We start from the raw sequence: 22716 nt of genomic DNA, 5'->3' as shown, positions 1-22716 counted from the left end.
TAAGCATGATGGTCATTGTGGCGTTCTGAGGGCAGGTTGATCCCAATCCAATTGGTCCGTAAGAAACACCTAGCATAACAGCTTAACCTCTAGCTGATGTGCCAAACATCAAATCAAATCAAATTGTATTGGTCACATACACATGGTTAACAGTTGTTATTGTGAGTGTAGCGAAATGCTTATGCTTCTAGATCTGACAGTGCAGTAGTAGCTAACAGGTAATATCTAACAATTCCACAATAAAACGGAAAATCAAACAAATTCCACAACAAACCGAATACACACAATCTAGTAAAGGAATGGGATAAGAATATATAAGTATAAAATCTATGGATGAGCAGTGACAGAGCGGCTAAGATGCAATAGATAGTAAAGAATAGATAGTGAAGGATACAGTATACAGTACACATGAGATAAGCAATGCGAGATAGGTAAACATTATTAAATTATTAAAGTGACGAGAGTTCCATTTATTAGCCTTAAGATAGAAGCTGTTTTTCAATCTCTCTGTCCCAGCTCTGATGCACCTGTACTGACCTCGCCTTCTGGTGGTGAGGGTAGGTGAGGGTAGGCAACAACATCTCCACCCCGCTGATCCTCAACACTGGGGCCCCACAAGGGTGCGTTCTGAGCCCTCTCCTGTACTCCCTGTTCACCCACGACTGTGTGGCCACACACGCCTCCAACTCAATCATCAAGTTTGAGGACGACACAACAGTGGTAGGCTTGATTACCAACAACGACGAGATGGCCTACAGGGAGGAGGTGTGGGCCCTCGGAGTGTGGTGTCAGGAAAATAACCTCACACTCAACGTCAACAAAACTAAGGAGATGATTGTGGACTTCAGGAAACAGCAGAGGGAACATCCCCCTATCCACATCGATGGAATAGTAGTGGAGAGGGTAGTAAGTTTTAACCTGTTGAAACTCTGGGGGCGCTATATCATTTTTGGATAAAAAGACGTGCCCGTTTTAAGCGCAATATTTTGTCACAAAAAGATGCTCGACTATGCATATAATTGGTAGCTTTGGAAAGAAAACACTCTGACGTTTCCAGAACTGCAAAGATATTTTCTGTGCGTGCCCTAGAACGTGAGCTACAGGCAAAACCAAGATGAAACGGCATCCAGGAAATGAGCAGGATTTTTGAGGCTCAGTTTTCCATTGTCTCCTTATATGGCTGTGAATGCGAGAGGAGTGAGTCAGCCCTTTCTGCCGTTTCCCCAAGGTGTCTGCAGCATTGTGATGTATTTGTAGGCATATCATTGGAAGATTGACCATAAGAGACCACATTTACCAGGTGTCCGCCCGGTGTCCTGCGCCGAAATTGGTGCGCAAAAGTCAGCTGCAAGTATTTTTCCACAGAATTCAGAGAAGAATGCAGGCTTCCACGAACGATATATCAATGAAGAGATATGTGAAAAAACACCTTGAGGATTGATTCCAAACAACGTTTGCCATGTTTCGGTCGATATTATGGAGTTAATTTGGAAAAAGTTTGACGTTGTAGGTGACTGAATTTTCGGTTCGTTTCGGTAGCCAAATGTGATGTACAAAACGGAGCGATTTCTCCTTCACAAAGACGCTTTCAGGATAAACTGCACATTTGGTATGTAACTGAGAGTCTCCTCATTGAAAACATCCGAAGCTCTTCAAAGGTAAATTATTTTATTTATTTGGTTATCTGGTTTTTGTGAAAATGTTGCGTGCTAAATGCTACTCAAAATGCTAAGCTAGCTTAGCATACTCTTACACAAATTAGTGAATTGCTATGGTTCAAAAGCATATTTTGAAAATCTGAGATGACAGTGTTGTTAAGAAAAGGCTAAGCTTGAGAGTAGGCGCATTATTTTCATTTTATTTGCGATTTTCAGAAATCGTTAACGTTACATTATGCTACTGAGCTTCAGGCTATAACTGTATACAGGTTTTTTTCATAGCCAAACGTGAACAAAACGGAGCGATTTGTCCTACACAAATAATATTTTTTTGAAAAACTGCACATTTGCTATGTAACTGAGAGTCTCCTCATTGAAAACATCCGAAGCTCTTCAAAGGTAAATGATTTTATTTATTTGGTTATCTGGTTTTTGTGAAAATGTTGCGTGCTAAATGCTACTCAAAATGCTAAGCTAGCTTAGCATACTCTTACAAAAATTAGTGAATTGCTATGATTCAAAAGCATATTTTGAAAATCTGAGATGACAGTGTTGTTAAGAAAAGGCTAAGCTTGAGAGTAGGCGCATTATTTTCATTTTATTTGCGATTTTCAGAAATCGTTAACGCTGCGTTATGCTAATGAGCCTGAGGCTTTAGTCACGATCCCGGATCCGGGATGGGGAGTTTCAAGAAGTTAAGTTCCTCGGCATACACATCACAGACAAACTGAATTGGTCCACCCACACAGACAGCATCGTGAAGAAGGCGCAACAGCGCCTCTTCAACCTCAGGAGGCTGAAGAAATTTGGCTTGTCACCAAAAGCACTCACAAACTTCTACAGATGCACAATCGAGAGGATCCTGGCGGGCTGTATCACCGCCTGGTACGGCAACTGCTCCGCCCACAACCGTAAGGCTCTCCAGAGGGTAGTGCGGTCTGCATAACGCATCACAGTGGGCAAACTACCTGCCCTCCAGGACACCTACACCACTCGATGTTACAGGAAGGCCATAAAGATCATCAAGGACAACAACCACCCAAGCCACTGCCTGTTCACCCCTCTATCATCCAGAAGGCGAGGTCAGTACAGGTGCATCAAAGCTGGGACCGAGAGACTGAAAAACAGCTTCTATCTCAAGGCCATCAGACTGTTAAACAGCCACCACTAACATTGAGTGGCTGCTGCCAACACACTGACTCAACTCCAGCCACTTTAATAATGGGAATTGATGGGAAATTATGTAAAATATATCACTAGCCACTTTAAACAATGCTACCTAATATAATGTTTACATACCCTACATTATTCATCTCATATGTATACGCATATACTGTACTCTATATCATCTACTGCATCTTTATGTAATACATGTATCACTAGCCACTTTAACTATGCCACTTTGTTTACATACTCATCTCATATGTATATACTGTACTTGATACCACAGGGTGGGGTCGAGACCCAGGGTCTCAAGCTATATGATGAGTTTGGAGGGCACTATGGTGTTGAATGCTGAGCTGTAGTCAATGAACAGCATTCTTATATAGGTATTCCTCTTGTTTAGATGGGATAGGGCAGTGTGCAGTGTGATGGCGATTGCATCGTCTGTGGACCTATTGGGGCAGTAAGCAAATTGGAGTGGGTCTAGGGTAACAGGTAGGGTGGAGGTGATATGATCCTTGACTAGCCTCTCAATGCACTTCATGATGAGAAATGTGAGTGCTACGGGGCGATAGTCATTTAGTTACCTTTGCTTTCCTGGGAACAGGAACAATGGTGGCCATCTTGAAGCATGTGGGGACATCAGACTGGGATAGGGATTGATTGAATGTGTCTGTAACACACCAGCCAGCTGGTCTGCGCATGCTCTGAGGACACGCCTAGGGATGTCATCTGGGCCGGCAGCCTTGCGAGGGTTAACCTCTTGGAACTCCCCATCCCGGATCCGGGATCGTGACTAAAGCCTCAGGCTCATTAGCATAACGCAACGTTAACGATTTCTGAAAATCGCAAATAAAATGAAAATAATGCGTCTGCTCTCAAGCTTAGCCTTTTCTTAACAACACTGTCATCTCAGATTTTCAAAATATGCTTTTGAACCATAGAAATTGACTAATTTGTGTAAGAGTATGCAAAGCTAGCATAGCATTTTGAGTAGCATTTAGCACGCAACATTTTCACAAAACCAGATAACCAAATAAATAAAATCATTTACCTTTGAAGAGCTTCTGATGTTTTCAATGAGGAGACTCTCAGTTACATACCAAATGCGCAGTTTTTCCTGAAAGCGTCTGTGTGTAGGAGAAATCGCTCCGTTTTCTACATTGCATCTGGCTACCGAAACGAACCGAAAATTCAGTCACCTACAACGTCAAACTTTTTCCGAATTAACTACATAATATCGACCGAAACATGGCAAACGTTGTTTGGAATCAATCCTCAAGGTGTTTTTTCACATATCTCTTCATTGATATATCGTTCGTGGAAGCTTGCTTTCCTCTCTGAATCCCATGGAAAAATACTGGCAGCTGACTTTTGCGCACTAATTTCGGCGCAGGACACCGGGCGGACACCTGGTAAATGTGGTCTCTTATGGTCAATCTTCCAATGATCTGCCTACAAATACGTCACAATGCTGCAGACACCTTGGGGAAACGACAGAAAGGGTTGACTCACTCCTCTCGCATTCACAGCCATATAAGGAGACAATGGAAAACAGAGCCTCAAAAATCCTGCTCATTTCCTGGATGCCGTCTCATCTTGGTTTTGCCTGAAGCTCACGTTCTAGGGCACGCACAGAAAATATCTTGGTAGTTCTGGACACGTCAGAGTGTTTTCTTTCGAAAGCTATCAATTATATGCATAGTCGAGCATCTTTTTGTGACAAAATATCTTGTTTCAAACGGGAACGTTTTTCATCCAAAAATGAAATAGCGCCCCCATAGCATCAAGAGGTTAATACGTTTAAACGTTTTATTCCTGTCGGCCACAAAGAAGGATAGCCCACAGTCTTTGGTAGCGTGTCGTGTCGGTGGCACTGTATTGTCCTCAAAGCGCGCAAAGAAGCTATTTAATTTGTCTGGGAGCGAGACATCGTTGTCCACAACGGGACTGGTTTTCTTTTTGCAATCCGTGATTGTCTGTAGACCCTGCCACATACGTTTCATGTTTGAGCCGTTAAATTGCGACTCTACTTTGTCTCTATACTGACGCTTTGCTTGTTTTATTGCCTTACGGAGAGAATAACTCACTGTTTGCATTCGGTCATGTTTCCAGTCGTCTTGCCATGATGAAATGCGGTGGTACGTGCTTTCAGTTTTGCTTGGAATACTGCCATCAATCCACGGTTTCTGGTTAGGAAAGGTTTTAATAGTCACAGTGGGTACAACATCTCCTATACACTTTCTTATAAACTTGCGTATACGTCAATGTCATTGTCTGAGGCTACCCGGAACATATCCCAGTCCATGTGATCGAAGCAATTTTTAAGCGTGGAATCTGATTGGTCAGACCAGCATTGGATAGACCTAAGGACGGGTGCTTCCTGTTTAAGTTTCTGCCAATAGCAACAATATGGAGTCATGGCAGTGGTTGAGTGTGTTACTCGCTCGTGTACTGCAATCGATATGCTGATAGAATTTAGGTACCTTGTTCTCAGATAAGCTTTGTTAAAACCCCAACTACAATAAATACAGCCTCAGGATATATGGTTTCCAGTTTGCATAATGTCCAGTGAAGTTCCTTGATGGCCGTCTTGGTATCCGCTTGCGGGGGGATATACACGGCTGTGCCGATAACCGAGGAGAGTTCTCTTGGGAGATAACACGGTCGGCATTTGATTGTGAGGAATTCTAGGTCAGGTGAACAAAAGGACTTGAGTTATTGTATGTTGTCACAATTACACCATGAGTTGTTAATCATGAAATATATACACCCGCCCTTCTTCTTATCAGAGAGATGTTTGTTCACGTCGTTGCAATGCACTGAAAATCCCGTTCGCTGAACGGACTCTGACAGCATGTCCCCAGCTAGCCATGTCTCCGTGAAACAGAGTATGTCACAATCCTGGATATCTCTTTGGAAAGCAACTCTTCCCCTAATTTCATCGTCTTTGTTAACCTCTAGTGTCGAGCAATCCCGTATCCAGGAGCGTAATCATAGCCTCAAGCTCATTACCATAACGCAACGTTTCCTATTCATGAAAATCGCAAATGAAATGAAATAAATATATTCAAACACAAGCTTAACCTTTTGTTAACAACACTGTCATCTCAGATGTTCAAAATATGCTTTTGCATTTGTGTAAGATTATTGATAGCCTAGCATAGCATTACGCAGGCAACATTTTCACAAAATCAAGAAAAGCATTCAAATAAAATAATTTACCTTTGAAGAACTTCGGATGTTTTCAATGACGAGACTCTTAGTTAGATAACAAATGTTAATTTTTTCCAAAAAGATGATTTGTGTAGACGAAATAGCTCCGTTTTGTTCATCACGTTTGGTTAAAAAAAAAGACCGGAAAATGCAGTCACTTACAACGCCAAACTTTTTTCCAAATTAGCTGCATAATAACGACAGAAACATGGCAAACGTTGTTTAGAATCAATCCTCAAGGTGTTTTTCACATATCTATTTGATAATCTATCAGTGGTGGCAGTTGGCTTCTCATCAGAAGCAAACAGAAAAATACTGCAGCTGGAGATTATGCAATAATTGCGACGGAGGACACCAAGCGACCACCTGGTAGATGTAGTCTCTTATGGTCTTATCTCCCAATGATATGCCTACAAATACGTCACAATGCTGCAGACACCTTGGGGAAAACGTGAAAAACGTAAGCTGACTCCGAGCTCCTTCACAGCCATATAAGGAGTCATTGGCATGAGACGGTTTCAAAAAATGCGGCACTTCCTGATTGGATTTTTATCTGTTTTTCTTTCTATAACATCAGTTCTGTGCCACTCACAGACAATAGCTTTGCAGTTTTGGAAACATCAGAGTGTTTTCTTTCCAAAGCTGTCAATTATATGCATAGTCGAGCATCTTTTTGTGACAAAATATCTTGTTTAAAACGGGAACATTTTTCATCCAAAAATTAAAATAGCGCCCCCTATATCCAAGAAGTTAACTAGGGACCGGACATTAGCGAGTAATATACTCTGAAGCGGTGGGTGGTGTGCGCGCATCCGAAGCCTCACTAGAGGACCCCTCTGGCACCGTCTCCTCCGATGGCGTTGTTTTGGGTCGGCCTCTGGAATCAGTTCAAATGCTCTGGGAGGTGCAGACAGAGGATCCGCTTTGGGAAAATCGCATTCCTGATCGTAGTTCTGGTTGTGCTGGTAAGTTGACGTCTCTCTGATATCCAATAGTTCTTCCCGGCTGTATGCAATAACACTTAAGGTTTTCTGGGCTAACAATGTAAGAAATAATACATTAAAAAAAACAAAATACTGCACAGTTTCCTAACGACTTGAAGCGAAGCTGCCATCTCTATCGGTGCCATCTTGAGTTCTCACATTTGACTCAATTCTAAAGCTCCAGCACTGCCAGCTGCAACGCTGAATTAGATGCTTGAAATTCTTTAGTTTGAAATGGCCAATAATGACCAATTGATTCTGCATAAAAACTTTACCATAACACCTTCATATAACACCTGCACAGCCTGACACAAGAGGTCCCATTGGCCAAAAAAATCCTGGTCCATGAAGGTCTGGGGAAGCAACGAGCGAGGGGTGTAGTGGAAACTAAATCTGCCGCAGTGCCCTGTAATTGCTCACTGGGAGGCTACAAGGTTAATACTGGTCTAGACAGACCAATTTAAAAGACATACTTGCTCTGGCAAATGCTCAAGGCTACAAAAACTGGCTGGCGGATCCTCTCAGTGCAAACAAAGACTGTCAATAATTTGGGCTTCACCTTCACCATTAAGGAAATTTGAACAAAGCCTCAGGTTGTGGGAACAAAGTATTTAATTTCACTTAAATCAATTGCACCATGGTAATCCTTAATACTGTAGGGCACTCCCTCCCCAAAACAAAACAAACAGCAGCCTCAGAGCTGCTGTAATAAGTCATGTGATCATCAGAAACAACTACATCAAGACTGGTTCTTACACTGTATGAGCTTTTTCCTACAGAAAGAAGTAGGTTTTACATTTTCAACCAGTTGGGTCTTTTTAATTTTACCTTTATTTAACCAGGCAAGTACACATGCTTATTTTCAATGATGGCCTAGGAACAGTGGGTTAATTGCCTGTTCAGAGGCAGAATGACAGATTTGTACCTTGTCAGCTCGGGGGTTTGAACTTGCAACCTTGTGGTTACTAGTCCAACGCGCTAACCACTAGGCTACCCTGCTTGGGACTTGAACTTCAGTGTAAGTCATGCAGTGATGGTATATTTGAGGTGTTGAGCAATGCAGTGAGGCATACTTACCCAGGGCCCTGGGGTGCTAGTGAACAGCTCTCAGGCCAGCTGAGTGGGCCTAGAACTGTACAGAGTCCTGGGAGTTCTGCTTGGTCTGGGGCTGTTCCCCTCTCACACTGGTGACATCCAGCACACTGCTGGGGGAGGGATACGGTGAGGACGGCGAGCCTTCACAGACAGTTATAAATATTTGATGAGCTGCAGCACTTCTACTTTGCGTGACTATGCCATTTGTCTGATGGAAATATTTGCAGTGGCAGAGAACTGAAACTATTTGTAGGTATGTTTGCAACAGGGCACAACTTAGCTTCTTATATGTTAAATTTATTGCAGAGGAGCATAAAATAATCACACATAAAAAAGTTTTTTAACATTTAACAAAATCAACAACCAGCAGACAGCAACCACCTCCTCAATAGCGGTGCCCATTCTACAAAACTTGGGTGGGCTGTGTGGAAGATGGAATGTCATAATGTATATTTTTTGTTACAATATTTTGTTTCACTAAATTACTATTCTATAATTAGAATGTGTCTGGAAATTATTAATATTTATATGAATTTCACAACAGGTGAAGGGAGTAAGGCAATACCCTTATTATTGTGTGAATTACTAGAAATACATTTGAAAATCTAAATGCCTCATACAGTTTCCTAAAATGTAATGTCATGTCACTTTTTAAATTTAACATTCACAATAAAATAAGCTGTTCTTATTGAAACTATTAGCGGTCTGTCTTAATTGACAAAAAGTGATAAATATTGTTCCTCATGTTTACAACTACTGAAACCCCCTCCAGAGTCCACCCTCAGAGTAAGTATGGGCTCGTCATTCTTTAATTTGATTTAGTTCAAAGGATACAAAACTCACAACTTTCTTGTGAGGTCACAAATGAGGTCTCGAAAGCTCAGACTCAGTGTCTTTAGAACGCTCTCCAGCACACACTCAGGGTTTGTTAATGGAGATCCAACTTTGATGTGGGGGGAGGGCCTTTGAAAGTGTCCTGTACAGTTAGAACAAAAAGTGAATCAGATTCTGGTATGGTCTTGAGAATAACGTCTAATCAGGGTTTGGAACCAAAATTATTTTCCCAATCATTCCATTCCAAACAGAACCCCGAGGTCAGAACCGGTTTGAACTCAAAAAAGTAACGGTCCATAGTTAATTTTCCTAATATTTTTTACTTGTGAAATCAACATAGTTTTTAATTAGCACAGATAGAGCGTGCTATGGATTGGTAAGATATGTGCAAGTGTGAGATGCGACTGAAATTTCCCCGGTTGTCAGGTCTTCTAGGAGTAGTGGGTTTGGAGTCAGGCGCAGAGAGCAGAGGGTTAGGACAATCATATTTATTCCGGTACAAAGCGGTCACGCCAAAAATACTAGGCACATAAAACTAACCGGTCCAAAAACAGGACCCAAACAGTCCGGAGAAAATAAAATACAAATGCACATCCACAAACTAACATAGGAACAAGCCCGCAAAAAAGCAGGCGGGCATAACCGGCTTAAATAGCCCTTAACAAAACCCAAACAAGAAACAGGTGTAATCAATAAGACAAAACTAACAGAAAAGGAAAAGGGGATCGGTGGCAGCTAGTACACCGGTGACGACGAGCACCGAGCGCCGCCCGAATACGAAGAGGAGCCACCTTCGGTGGGAGTCGTGACACCGGTGGACATGGAAGGGGCTTTGTTTGAAGCACTGAACATCATGACATGACGTGAACTGGAAAGAGTTTAGGCTATTGCTAGCATTATAACTTCACCGCATTACAGAATTATATACTAGACATTAGGAATATTTTTCGAACTAAAAATAACACGATGAACCGGTTCTCTAGATTTTAAAATAACGGTTTTGTTCCAGAACACTAGAGATCTCTTTCGTTAGTTATTTTTAGATTTTCGGTTCTGTTCTCTGTAATGGTTCCAACCCCTGCTTCTTTTATTTTTCATTTTTTTTATTTAACTAGGCAAGAAGCCACTCTCCGCTGTGTATAATGACTCAACATTATACACAGTTCCCCCGCTATCACGTTTTAGGACAACGTCGAAGTAACAACAGTTTATTAATCGAACAGGGGCAGGCAAAAGGCAGGTCGAGGGCAGGCAGAGGTCAGTAATCCAGATAGGTGGGGAAAAGGTACAGGACGGCAGGCTGGCTCAGGGTCAGGGCAGGCAGAATGGTCAACACCGGGAAAACTAGGAAACAGAAACAATTAAAAGACAGAAGCAGAGGGAAAAATGCTGGTAGGCTTGACAAAACAAAACTAATTGGCAACAGACGAACAGAGAACACAGATATAAATACACAGGGGATAATGGGGAAGATGGGCAACACCTGGAGGGTGGTAGAGACAAGCACAAGGACAGGTGAAACAGATCAGGGTGTGACAGTACCCCCCCCCCCCCCTCCCTCAACTGAAGCGCCACCTGGCGTCCTACCTGGTTGACTAGATGAGGCCTGGGTCCAGAATTCCCTGGCGGGGACCCACCACCTCTAACCCTCCCAGTCAACCAGGTATCGGAACCCCCTGCCCCAAGGTTGAACCCACAGGAGAAGCCTCACAGTGTACGCCAGTTGCCCGTCGTAACCCTCCCAGTCAAACAGGTACTGGATCCCCCTGCCCCGAGGTTGAACCCTCAGGTGATGCCTCACAGTGTACGCCGGTTGCCCGTCGTTGAGATGGGGACAGGTGTGGGCCTGGAAACAGGAGACAAAGGGCTGTGAGACATGGGTTTGACTCTGGACACATGAAAGGTAGGATGTATACGAAAGGTATGGAGCAACAGAAGATGAACAGCAGAGGGGTTAATGACTTTTGAGATAGGAAACGGGCTGATAAACAGGTGGAAGAGTTTGTGTGATTAAACCTGGAGAGGCAGATCCCAAGGTGGACAGCCATACCTTCTGCCCTAGCCAATACCGGGGAGCCGGGTTACTGTGGCAATCTGCTTGTCATCGATACCTGGAGGTGGTCTTGAGGAGGCCCCGACTGGGCAATCCTCCAGGTACGACGACAGCAGCGGACAAACATCTGGGCTGAAGGTATGCCAACCTCTTCTTCTTGCTCAGGGAGGAGCGGGGGCTGATACCTCAAGAAACACTGAAAAGGTGATAGGCCCGTGGCGGAGCAGGGAAAGGTGTTGCGGGCATATTAGATCCACACAAGCTGCTGGCTTCAGGTGGTGGGGTTTATCAGAGACGAGGCAGTGCAGAGTAGTCTCTAGGTCCTGGTTGGCTCGCTCTGATTGGCCATTGGACTTGACCTGACGCCACTCCCCCAGTGCTCTCTCCCTCTCGCTGTCTGTGTGTGTGTGTGTGTGTGTGTGTGTGTGTGTGTGTGTGTGTGTGTGTGTGTGTGTGTGTGTGTGTGTGTGTGTGTGTGTGTGTGTGTGTGTGTGTGTGTGTGTGTGTGTGTGTGTGTGTGTGTGTGTGTGATTGTGTGGGCAGAGACAGGTGTGCTAGAGTCCGAGCAGATCCCCACCAGCTGCAACCTGTTCCATAACCAAGACCTTTACAAATATTCAGTCCTGCCACTTCTACACTGCCAGATCGTAATCTCTGCTCAGTCAGTCTATGTTTCTAGCCATTTGTTACTATTTAGCTCCAGTTATCCTGTTGTGCCTGTTTTCCTTGCCTGACACGGCTTTCCTCTCCGCTACAGTTCTGCCAGCTCTGACTCTGGTTCCTGTCTCCAGTCCCATGTCTCCTCATCCTGCTACTCTACCCTGGATTCCCCACTCTACTGCTCCCTTGGATTTCCCTCCGGACCTGCTTACCGTGTCCCAACCCCTCTCGCTCCAGCCTCAGCCTCCGCAACTAGTTTCCTGCAACCAGACCGAGCTTCCCCTGGCCTGCACTTCATCTTACCCCTGTCTTTCAATAAATACCTTGGTTACTTCATCCCAGTCTCCTCATCTGAGACTGCTCTTGGGTTTCCCTGTTCCACTCTGCCTAACAGTACGATCTGGCCAACGAGATGAACTCAGCAGACTCAGATCCTCTCCACCAAACCCTCGCTGGCCAAGGCGCCCTGCTCAAGCAACATGACCAGGCCCTGAAAGCCCTTCTGGAACACATCAAGGAGTTTTCACGGAATCTGTCTGACCTACAGGACCGAACCTTCGTCCAGAGCTTACAACCAGTCCCAAATACTTATTTTACGCCCTGGGAGCCGTTTGTTCCAAATCCTGAGCACTACGATGGCAACCGCGGAGATTGCAGAGCATTTTTAGTACAATGTTCACTAGTCACTTGAGCAACAGCCCTAATCTTATGATAGCGATAGGGCCAAGATTTCCTTCCTGATTGGCTGCCTCCATGGAGCAGCGCTATCCTGGGCTACGGCGGTGTGGGAGAGACAGTCCCCAATCTACTTCTTCTACTCCAGATTCACGGAGGAGATAAAGAAAGTCTTCGACCACCCGGTCTGTGGAAAGGATGACGCTAAACGACTCCAGTCCCTTCGCCAAGGCCCCCATAGTGTTGCTGAGATGGCATGTGAGTGTAGCACCCAAAGTCTGCTGCCTCAGTGTCTTTAGATATTTTTGTCAGATGTTACTATGACTGAAGTATTATTACAAATATTTCATTAGCGTCAAAGGCTTTTATTGACAATTACATGAAGTTGATGCAAATAGTCAATATCTGCAGTGTTGACCCTTCTTTTTCAAGACCTCTGCAATCTGCACTGGCATGCTGTCAATTTACTTCTGTGCCACATCCTGACTGATGGCAGCCCATTCTTGCATAATCAATGCTTGGAGTTTGTCAGAATTTGTGGGTTTTTGTTTGTCCACCCACCTCTTGAGGATTGACCACAAGGTCTCAATGGGATTAAGGTCTGGGGAGTTTCCTGGCCATGGACCCAAAATATCAATGTTTTGTTCCCCAAGCCACTGAGTTATCACTTTTGCCTCATGGCAAGGTGCTCCATCATGCTGGAAAAGGCATTGTATGTCACCAAACTGTTCCTGGATGTTTGGGAGAAGTTGCTCTCAGAGGATGTGCTGGTATCATTCTTTATTCATGGCTGTGTTCTTAGGCAAAATTGTGAGTGAGCCCTTTGCGGCCCTTCCTGACACCAGGCCATCCTCCAAAAGTATTTGTCTCACTGTGCGTGCAGATGAGCTCACACCTGCCTGCTGCCATTCCTGAGCAAGCTCTGTACTGGTGGTGCCCCAATCCCGCAGCTGAATCAAGTTTAGGACATGGTCCTGGCGCTTGCTGGACTTTATGGGCGCCCTGAAGCCTTCTTCACAACAACTGAACCGCTTTCCTTGAAGTTCTTCATGATCCGATAAATGGTTGATTTAGGTGCAATCTTACTGGCAAACTTACTGGCAGCAAAGCAATGATAACGGCAACGATAACGTGCAAAGCAATGATAATGGCACGTTTCCTTGCAGGAAACCATGGTTGACAGAGGAAGAACAATGATTCCAAGCACCACTACCACCCTGATGATGACCTACTGACTGTAGAAGGATGGATAGGAAAGTGTTGGCCCATGTCTCTGTCCTTCATTGTAAATAATAATGTGTTAGCGGTAAGCGTCCCGACAGCGGGACACCTGTTGACAACATCCGGTGAAATTGGAGGGTGCGCAATTCAAATAAATCATCAGAATATTAAACATTTATGAACATACAAGTGACTCATATCGGTTAAAAGCTTCAATTCTTGTTAATCTAACTGTGTTGTCTGATTTACAATAGGCTTTACAGCGAAAGCATATCATGCAATTGTTTGAGGACGGCGCTCCACATCAACATATTTTTCAACCACCACATGCTTCATGAAATCACAAACAGTGAATAAATAATCACATACTTTTTGAAAATCTTCCTGTGTTCGCAATCCCAACGGTCCAAGCTACAACATGCATATTCGTTTTGTTAGAATAAATCCTTCTTTATATCCCAAAAAGTCAGTTTAGTTGGCACCATTTGATTTCAGTAATCCACTCGTTCAACATGCTACCACTAAACTTTGTTAAAATAAGTCAAACTACGTTTCTATTTAAGCCTCAGCTGCTCTAAAATGTAAATAAACTATAATATTTCATACAGAAAGAAGTATGTTCAATAGAAAGTAAAATTAGCAAGTGCGCGTCCTCTTCGTTGCATGCCCACAGACTCAAAAATCTTCCTCGTTTTGGAAGAAGCAAGCCTTAAACCTTGAACAGAGACTGTTGACATCTAGTGAAAGCCATAGGAATTGCAATCTGGGAGCTGGAACTGCATAGGACCCATAGATTTCCATTGAAAGTGCATGGGATCTCAAAAAAATATTCTGGTTGGTTTTTTCGGCTACCATATCAATTCTGTTATAGTCTCATACAGTATTTTAGCATTTCTACACACGTCAAAGTGTTTTCTATCCAATGATACCAATTGTATGCATATCCTAGCTTCTGGGCCTGAGTAACAGGCAGTTTACTTTGGGCATGTCAGTCAGGTGGAAATTCTGAAAAAAGGACCCTAGCCCTAAAAGGTTTTAACTGACTTGCCCAGTTAAATTAAGGTTGAATAAAAAAAATAAAAAAATATTTATGCTGATGAATGTGATATAGATATTGGCATTCCATTTTGATACTTTAATTATTTGTGATACTGACATTGACATGCTATTTAAACCTTGATTATCAGTTGACTAACATTTACCAGTTGTGAATAAATAATGCAGGATTAGGTTTTTCTATTTTAAGTTTGCTTCCAGTCTCAAGATCAAGTTTGAATGTCACGTGCACAAGTACAGTGAAATGCTTTACTTGCAAGCTCTAAACCCAACAATGCAGTAATCAATATCAATGTAGTACTAAAATAACAAGGTAGATCAAAAACACACAACAAATAAAATTAGAACTAAAATACACAGGATTTGATTTGAAGTAACAAACTATATACAGGGTCAATTCCAATACCATATTTACAATGTGCAGGGATACTGGAGTGACAGAGGTAGACATGTATAGGGGAAAGGTAACTAGGCATCAGGATGTATGACAAACAGAGTAGCAGCAGTGTAAATTAAGATTGTATGTGAGGGTGTGTGCATGTGTGTATGTGTAGAGTCAGTATAAATGTATGTGCATGTTGTGTGTGTTGGAGTGTCAGCGTGCATGAGCATGAGTCCTGTGAGTGTGCATAGAGACAGTGCAAAAAGAAAAATAAATACATGGGTCAACTCAGATAGACATTTTGTTAGCTATTTAGCAGTCCTATGACTTGGGGATAGAAGCTGTTCAGGACCCTGTTGGTGTCAGACTTTATGCACCGGTACCGCTTGCCATGCGGAAGCAGACAGAACAGTCTATGGCTTGGGTGGCTGGAGACTTTAACGATTTCTCGGGCCTTCCTGTCACACGGCCTGATATAGAGGTCCTGGATGGCAGGGTCCTTGGCCCCCCACTGGGTGTCCGCACCACCTTCTGTAGAGCCATGTGATCGAGGGCGGTGCGGTTGCCATACCAAGCAGTGATGCAGCCAATCAATATGCTCTCAAAGGTGCAGCTAAAGAACTTGAGGGCTCATGCCAAACCTTTTCAACCTCCTGAAGGGGAAAGAAGAGCTTTCAAGCTTCTTCACGACTGTGCGCGTGTGTGTGGACCATTTTATGTCCTTAGGGATTTGAACCCAGAGGAACTTGAAGCTCTCGACCTGCTCCACTGCAGCCCCGTCGATGTGGATCGGGGAGTGCTCGCCTCCACCATATCCTGTAGTTCACTATCAGCTACTTGGTCTTACTGACGTTGAGGCAAAGGTGGTTGTCCAGGCACCACATTGCCAGGTCACTGACCTCCTATCTGTAGGCTGTCTCATTGTCGCCAGTGATCAGGCCTACCACCGTTGTGTCATCAGCAAACTTGGTTTTGGAGTCGTGCGTGGCCACGCAGTCGTGGGTGAACAGGGAGTACAGGAACAGGGAGACACACCCATGAATATGATTGCACAAGTCATAAAGCCATTTCACCAGCAAAGATGAAAGAGTGCATTTATGTTTAAACACAGCTTTTCTCTGAGGTGAAGTGGTACAATGTTGGTGACCCTTAGTGAGGTATGTATGGCTTTGGTTCTGTTGAGGGCCTGGCCCACGTGTCGGAGGTGAACCCCTCTCTTGACTCTCTGTGTCACGGGATACTAGGAGTGGTGGGTTGGAATCAGGCGCAGAGAGCAGGGTTCAGTATATCGTGAATTTATTCTCTGGCAAACAAACGGTCATGCCAGCACACAGGGCGCATAGATTAGACCAGACCAAACACAGGACAAAACAGTCCGGAGAATTCACACATGAAAACCACAATCCAACAGAGTAACAAAAACAATCCCGCACAAAACGAGGGCGGGACAACCTACTATATATGGGGAAGTTAATTAAACTAAAATACACACAGGTGAAACTAATAAGACAAAACCAACAGACAAACGAAAAAGAGATCGGTAGCAGCTTGTAGGATGGTGACTTCGGAGGAGGTCGTGACACTCTGTATCATCTCAGCCACAGCATGTTGCCTGGTATTAGTCAAAAACTACTGTCTGGATTTTGATCAATAATAACTATATGGTACCACTTCAGGAGGAGATTTTATAAGAAGCATTACCTCCATCCTCCCTTATTCCAGTTTTTACGTTCCATAAAGGTGAGTATTGAGGGTAAACATTGTAGGCAACAATTCATACAGTGGTCTTTACAAAAGATTGCGTAGGCTGCTCCTTCAAAATCAACAGCTATTATGTTTATTCAAATGGCAGGTCGAGGACAGGCAAGAGTTCATAGCCATGGCAGAGTCCAAAATGGAACAGGACTGCAGGCGGGCTCATAGTCAGGACAGGCAAGGGTCAAAACCAGGAGGACGAGAAAATATTTGAGATTCTTCAAAGTAGCCACCCTTTGCCTTGATGACAGCTTTGCACGCTCTTGGCATTCTCTCAACCAGCTTCATGAGGTAGTCACCCGGAATGCATTTCAATTAACAGGTGTGCCTTGTTAAATGTTAATTTGTGAAATGTTTTCTTTCTTAATGCGGTTGAGGCAATCAGTTGTGTTGTGACAAGGTAGGGTTGGTATACAGAAGATAGCCCTATTTGGTAAAAGACCAAGTCCATGTTATGGCAAGAACAGCTCAAATAAGCAAAGAGAAATGACAGTCCATCATTACTTTAAGACATGAAGGTCAGTCAATGCAGAACATTTCAAGAACTTTGAACGTTTCTTCAAGTGCAGTTGCAAAAACTATCAAGCGCTATGATGAAACTGTCGCTTATGAGGACCGCCACAGGAAAGGAAGACCCAGAGTAACCTCTGCTGCAGAGGAACCGTTCATTAGAGTTACCAACCTCAGAAATTGCAGCCCAAATAAATGCCTCACAGAGTTCAAGTAACAGACATATCTCAACATAAACTGTTCACAGGAGACTGTGTGAATCAGGCCTTCATGGTCAAATTGCAAAGAAACCACTACTAATGGACACCAATAAGAAGAAGAGACTTGCAAGAGCCAAGAAACACGAGCAATGGACATTAGACTGGTGGAAATCTGTCCTTTAGTCTGATGAGTCCAAATTTGAGATATTTGGTTCCAACCGCAATATCTATTTGAAAGACGCAGAGTAGGTGAACAGATGATCTCCGCATATGTGGTTCCCACCATGATGCTTGGAGGAGGAGGTGTGATGGTTTGGGAGTGCTTTGCTGGTGACACTGTCCGTGATTTATTTAGAATTCAAGGCACACTTAACCAGTATGGCTACCACAGCATTCTGCAGCAATACGCCATCCCATCTGGTTTGCGCTTAGTGGGACTATCATTTGTTTTTCAACAGGACAATGACCCAAAACACACCTCTAGGCTGTGTAAGGGCAATTTGACCAAGAAGGAGAGTGAGAGAGTGCTGCATCAGATGACCTGGCCTCCACAATCACCTGACCTCAACCCAATTGAGATGGTTTGGGATTGGTTGGACCGCAGAGTGAAGGAAAAGCAGTCAACAAGTGCCCAGCATATGTGGGAACTCCTTCAAGACTTTGGAAATGCATTCCAGGTGAAGCTGGTTGAGAGAATGCCAACAATTGAATGGGTAAACCCTTGTGACCTTCGATTAAGATAATACAATAAAGCCATTGTTAGCTAGCATATAACTCAGCTATGAAAATATGGTCCTTCAAAGTATTGACAGAAATATCCAGGGTATTAAAGAAATATATTTTCTTATTAAATGTTCTTATTCAACTGAAAAAGATAATTGATGACGATATTCAAGACGATCTTCTCTACCTCTAGAGGCAACCAAATGCAGTATTGAGCGCCCAATAACAGAAAAACAGAGAGAATAAAGGACTGGTAACAAAATAAGTGGATTTTTTTATGTTAATAAAATAGAAATGTACCACCCACTAGCTATTCAAGGTTTGTTTTTTGTTTGTGTAAATGGTAGAATGTAACTCACATGGCCCGTGAATGCCCAATGCATCCCCAATACATTCTCATAAACACAGCCACGTGCGTCCTTCGACTATTCAATTATTAATGTCATGGTTCCTCATACAAAGTGACACAACTGACCCAAATTGATTCTGGAAAATATAAATTACTATTTGAACAACTTTAATTATAGGTTAAATAATGGTCCTCGATTGAGTCGAGCTGCCATTCACTCCCACCAAGGAAGTTTTTGAAATCCTATTGAGATGGGGAAAATAAATGAAAGAAAAATGTATTGTAAGCTGTTTTAAATTAGAATGCAATTATGGATACTGCAAGAAACCCAAGGACAAATAACATGGTATATCAGCAAAATTCAAGATTAGAACTTGGTGAGGTGATTCAATCTGAGTGAAACTTGAAACAAGAGAGAGAGAAAACTATAAACAGTGAAACTTTGTGGACGGACTGAGAAAATGATAATATTGTGGAAATGACAGGTTGTCCAAAGTCAATGTGGACATGTAGGTAATGTATCAATAAGACCCATGTTAGTTAATAACTTAATGGGCACTATCCAAATAAAGTGCAACCCAAAGATCAGAGCTTCTGTGAGAGGCTCTGAAACAATTGGGTCACAGATTCAAGTCTTCCAGACAGTGCTTCTCGGCTGCATAGTGTACTGGAAATGGGGTGGCTGTACAATGACACCCTTGAACTACTATTCAAATGTTCAGTGCCAGTGCAATAAAATAAATAGTATAGAGTCACAGAGTGCCTGTAATTAAACGCTACAACCAAAGACAAAGCGGTTACAGGAACACTTTGTCAAAGCTCTTAAAATATAGATTTGATATATTTTTTCTGTTTACTGTACATGGCTCCTTTGCTGAGTCTTGAATCACTAAAAGAATATCACTTCTGATATCTTTCCTCTCCCCCCCACTCAGTGTTTTTGTTAAACAGAAAACCAAAACATATGGCAGCAGATCCACAAGGTCTGCCATGAGAGGTAACTGTATAGTTCCCTTAAGGAAAAGCACCTTTAGTAAATCCGCTTTCTCTGTGAGAGCTTCCCATGTCTGGAATACACCGCCATCAGACACACATAACTGCACCACCTATCACAATTTCACAAAATGTGTGAATACATGGCTAAAGGTCAATCGGATTTGTGATCATAATCCCTAGCTGTGTATTGCCGCTTTCTATGTTGTCTGTTGTCTGTAGCTTGTGAGGTGTGGAAACACTTTGTTGCTTTTATGAATTTTGTCTTGCTGCTTTTTGTTCTATGTTGCTCTGTCTGTATGCTATGTCTTGCTTGTCCTATGTTGCTCTTGTCTGTATGCTATGTCTTGCTTGTCCTATGTTGCTCTGCGTGTGCTCACTGCTCAATGATAGTCTGTATTGTAATTGTTTTTAATAACCTGCCCAGGGACTGGGGTTGAAAATTAGCAAGCTGGCTAAAACCGGCACTTTTACTGAAACCTTGATTAATGTGCACTGTCCCTGTAAAAATAAAATAAACTCAAACAAACTCAAGCTGTGAGCTGTAAAGAAACAGATAAGCAAAATCTGTGGCCGAAGAGAGTTTGCTGACCATGGACCAGATTTATTGATGTGTTACATATAGGGACCTATAGGGAGTTTTTCTGAACCATGTGACCTGACCAGGAAGTAAACCTGGTCACCAGTATGAAGACATCATGCACATACAATTAATCTAAAATGTACATAAATGATTCCCATTTGTTTGTATCTCACCTCAGTGGGTTAGTGAGTGGGCAGGAGGAGGGTTAGGTAGCGCCTGGAGCTTCTTCTGCAGCTCCTCAACTGGTCAATGGAACAAATGGAGGAGTAACATCATTATCCACTTATTAAGAGAGGCGTCAGATGCATTATAATAGGGCCTCCCGAGTGGCACAGTGGTCTAAATTACTGCATCACAGGGCAAGCTGTGCCACTAGAGATTCTGGATTCGAGACCAGGCTCTGTCCCAGCCGGCCGCGACCGGGAGACCCATGGGGCGGTGCACAATTAGCCCAGTGTCGTCCAGGTTAGGGGAGGGTTTGGCCGGCAGGGATATCCTTATATTCCCAAATTTGGTATCCAATTGCTAGTTACAGTCTTGTCTCATCGCTGCAACTCATATACGGACTCGGGAGAGGCGAAGGTCGATTGCAGTGCGTCCTCCGAAAACACATCCCAGCCAAGCCGCACTGTTTCTTGACACAATGCCCACTTAACCGGGAACCCAGCCGCACCAATGTGTTGGAGGAAACATTGTATACATGGCGACCGTGTCAGCGTGCACTGCGCCCGGCCCGCCAAAGGATTCACTAGTACGCGAGGGACAAGGATATCCCTGCTGGCCAAATCCTCTCCCATGGTTCTCCCGGTTGCAGCCAGCTGCGACAGTGCCTGGACTCAAACCCAGAATTGCGATACAGTGCATTAGACCACTCAGGAGGCTTTTTGGGAGAACTTTGACATGAAAAGATGAACCCACAAATGCCATAAAGTGCACTAAGAAACTATTGTCTGTGGAGTGCATTGCTTCTGCTAACAAATGAAGGATGTACTGTGTATTTCACTACAGTTAAAACCAAAGGTTGGATAGGTCTATACATGTTGGAATCCCATTGTCAAACCATGAAAATAATATGAATCTTTTGACAAAGCCCACTCATTCCCTGCTGGGATCATGTATAGCAACTTTGTGTACCATTAGTATGTCAGTCCTCCAATTCTGCTTTGCCACTCAATAGTAAACTTGAGATCCTTGGCCTCCCCCTAAGCCTTGGTACACCTCTCCTCATGCTCCCTCCTCTCCTCCAGGAGCTCTAGCTTGCGCTGTAATGCCACCACCTTCTGTAGCTCTAAACCCTTGAGCTGGTGTCAATCTCCTTCATCTGTAACCGCAAAACATTTTCACATTCACTCACAGAATATAAGAACACATCATTGAGAGAGCCACTGTTTGAGCTATGGTGGCTCTAAAGAGCATTAGTGTGAATGGTGACAATCCTCCAAGAAATTCTGTTTTCCTGTGTCATTCTTACTAAATTTGATGTGAATAAGGAAATAAAGAGTGCTATGGTGGTTCTAAATGGCATGCAATGGTTATTCACTACTGACAGAATTTTTTTGTGGCAAAAATAGTGAATAGTGGTACTGCTTTAAAGCAGTGCACACAAAACAATGGAACACAACGTAAGCTGCTCAGAGCCTGCACAACAAACAGCTCCTGTGGTGATAATTGCTGATCAGTAGCTTTGGGTTGGTGCCAGTCAACATTGTTTTCTCTGCTCCTCAAATCATGTGTTAATTGTTCTTTGAATGGAGGGTATGGCTCACCTTCACCCTAGACTAGGAGAGATCAGTGATCCCACTGATTTAGAATAGTTTTCATCCATCGTGCTGCAAGTAAATGGTGATGCTGAAGCTCCTTATTATTATTATTATGATGGATACAGCAAGTCGCTGCCCATAGCGCTCCCTTTGGCCATTATCATTCAAAAGGAAATTTCACAGTTTAATTGACATGCTTATTGACATTCAGTCTTGTTCAGACATACATTCATATTGGTTCCCCGCACAAAACTCAATTCAATTTTTTTCCAGATAATATTCTTGTAATCTATAAAAGGTGATATTTGACAAGGGAAATTATCTGTGATAGCGTGTTGGTAGTTTCAGTATAATAAAAAAAATATTTGTGTATGTAGATTAAAGCACCTTAGCTTGCATAGAATCCAGTGAGGCTATAAAAATGTGTGTTTGCAAAGAAGTCATATGTAAAGGTCTTATTATACAGCATGCCACACTTGGCCAATCTTTAAGGGCCACAAAATGAGCAACGACAATGCTGGGGGTGTAAACTGGATTTTTAAACTGAAGGGCTGAGAAGAATGATATCTAGTTTAAAATATACTGATAATTGTACACATTTTCCCAAATCTTCTCACTAATTATTAATTTACAAAATATACAGGATGAGACTCTTATTCTGAAGAATTGTAAAAAATCTGTGACCCAGAAATATTTCGATATTCTTTGCTGCTTCACCACGGTGAGACAGCCAGAGACAGGCAGGAACATTCTAAAGTGGATCGTTGAGCAACTGACCTCTGAGCGATGCAAGCATGGACAAGGGAGCTGAACAGGGAGGGAAAAGCTTACATTTATTCACATCCT

The 22716-nt window shown here is 43.1% G+C and overlaps 1 long non-coding RNA gene across 1 annotated transcript; it reads right to left on the bottom strand.

Moving 5' to 3' along the window:
- Window positions 1-9423: 9423 nt before the first annotated feature.
- On the bottom strand, window positions 9424-10789 carry LOC135511645 (uncharacterized). The gene is made up of 2 exons (XR_010451285.1): window positions 10662-10789; window positions 9424-10294 (listed from the first exon to the last, which is right to left on the bottom strand). It is a non-coding gene; the product is annotated as an uncharacterized LOC135511645 (long non-coding RNA).
- Between the last annotated feature and the right edge of the window lie 11927 nt (window positions 10790-22716).

The sequence above is a fragment of the Oncorhynchus masou genome, chromosome 24 (genome assembly GCF_036934945.1).
Source record: "Oncorhynchus masou masou isolate Uvic2021 chromosome 24, UVic_Omas_1.1, whole genome shotgun sequence".
NCBI lineage: Eukaryota > Metazoa > Chordata > Actinopteri > Salmoniformes > Salmonidae > Oncorhynchus > Oncorhynchus masou.
Note: the sequence above shows the minus strand (reverse complement) of the source record. Positions and strands in the feature narration are given on the sequence as shown.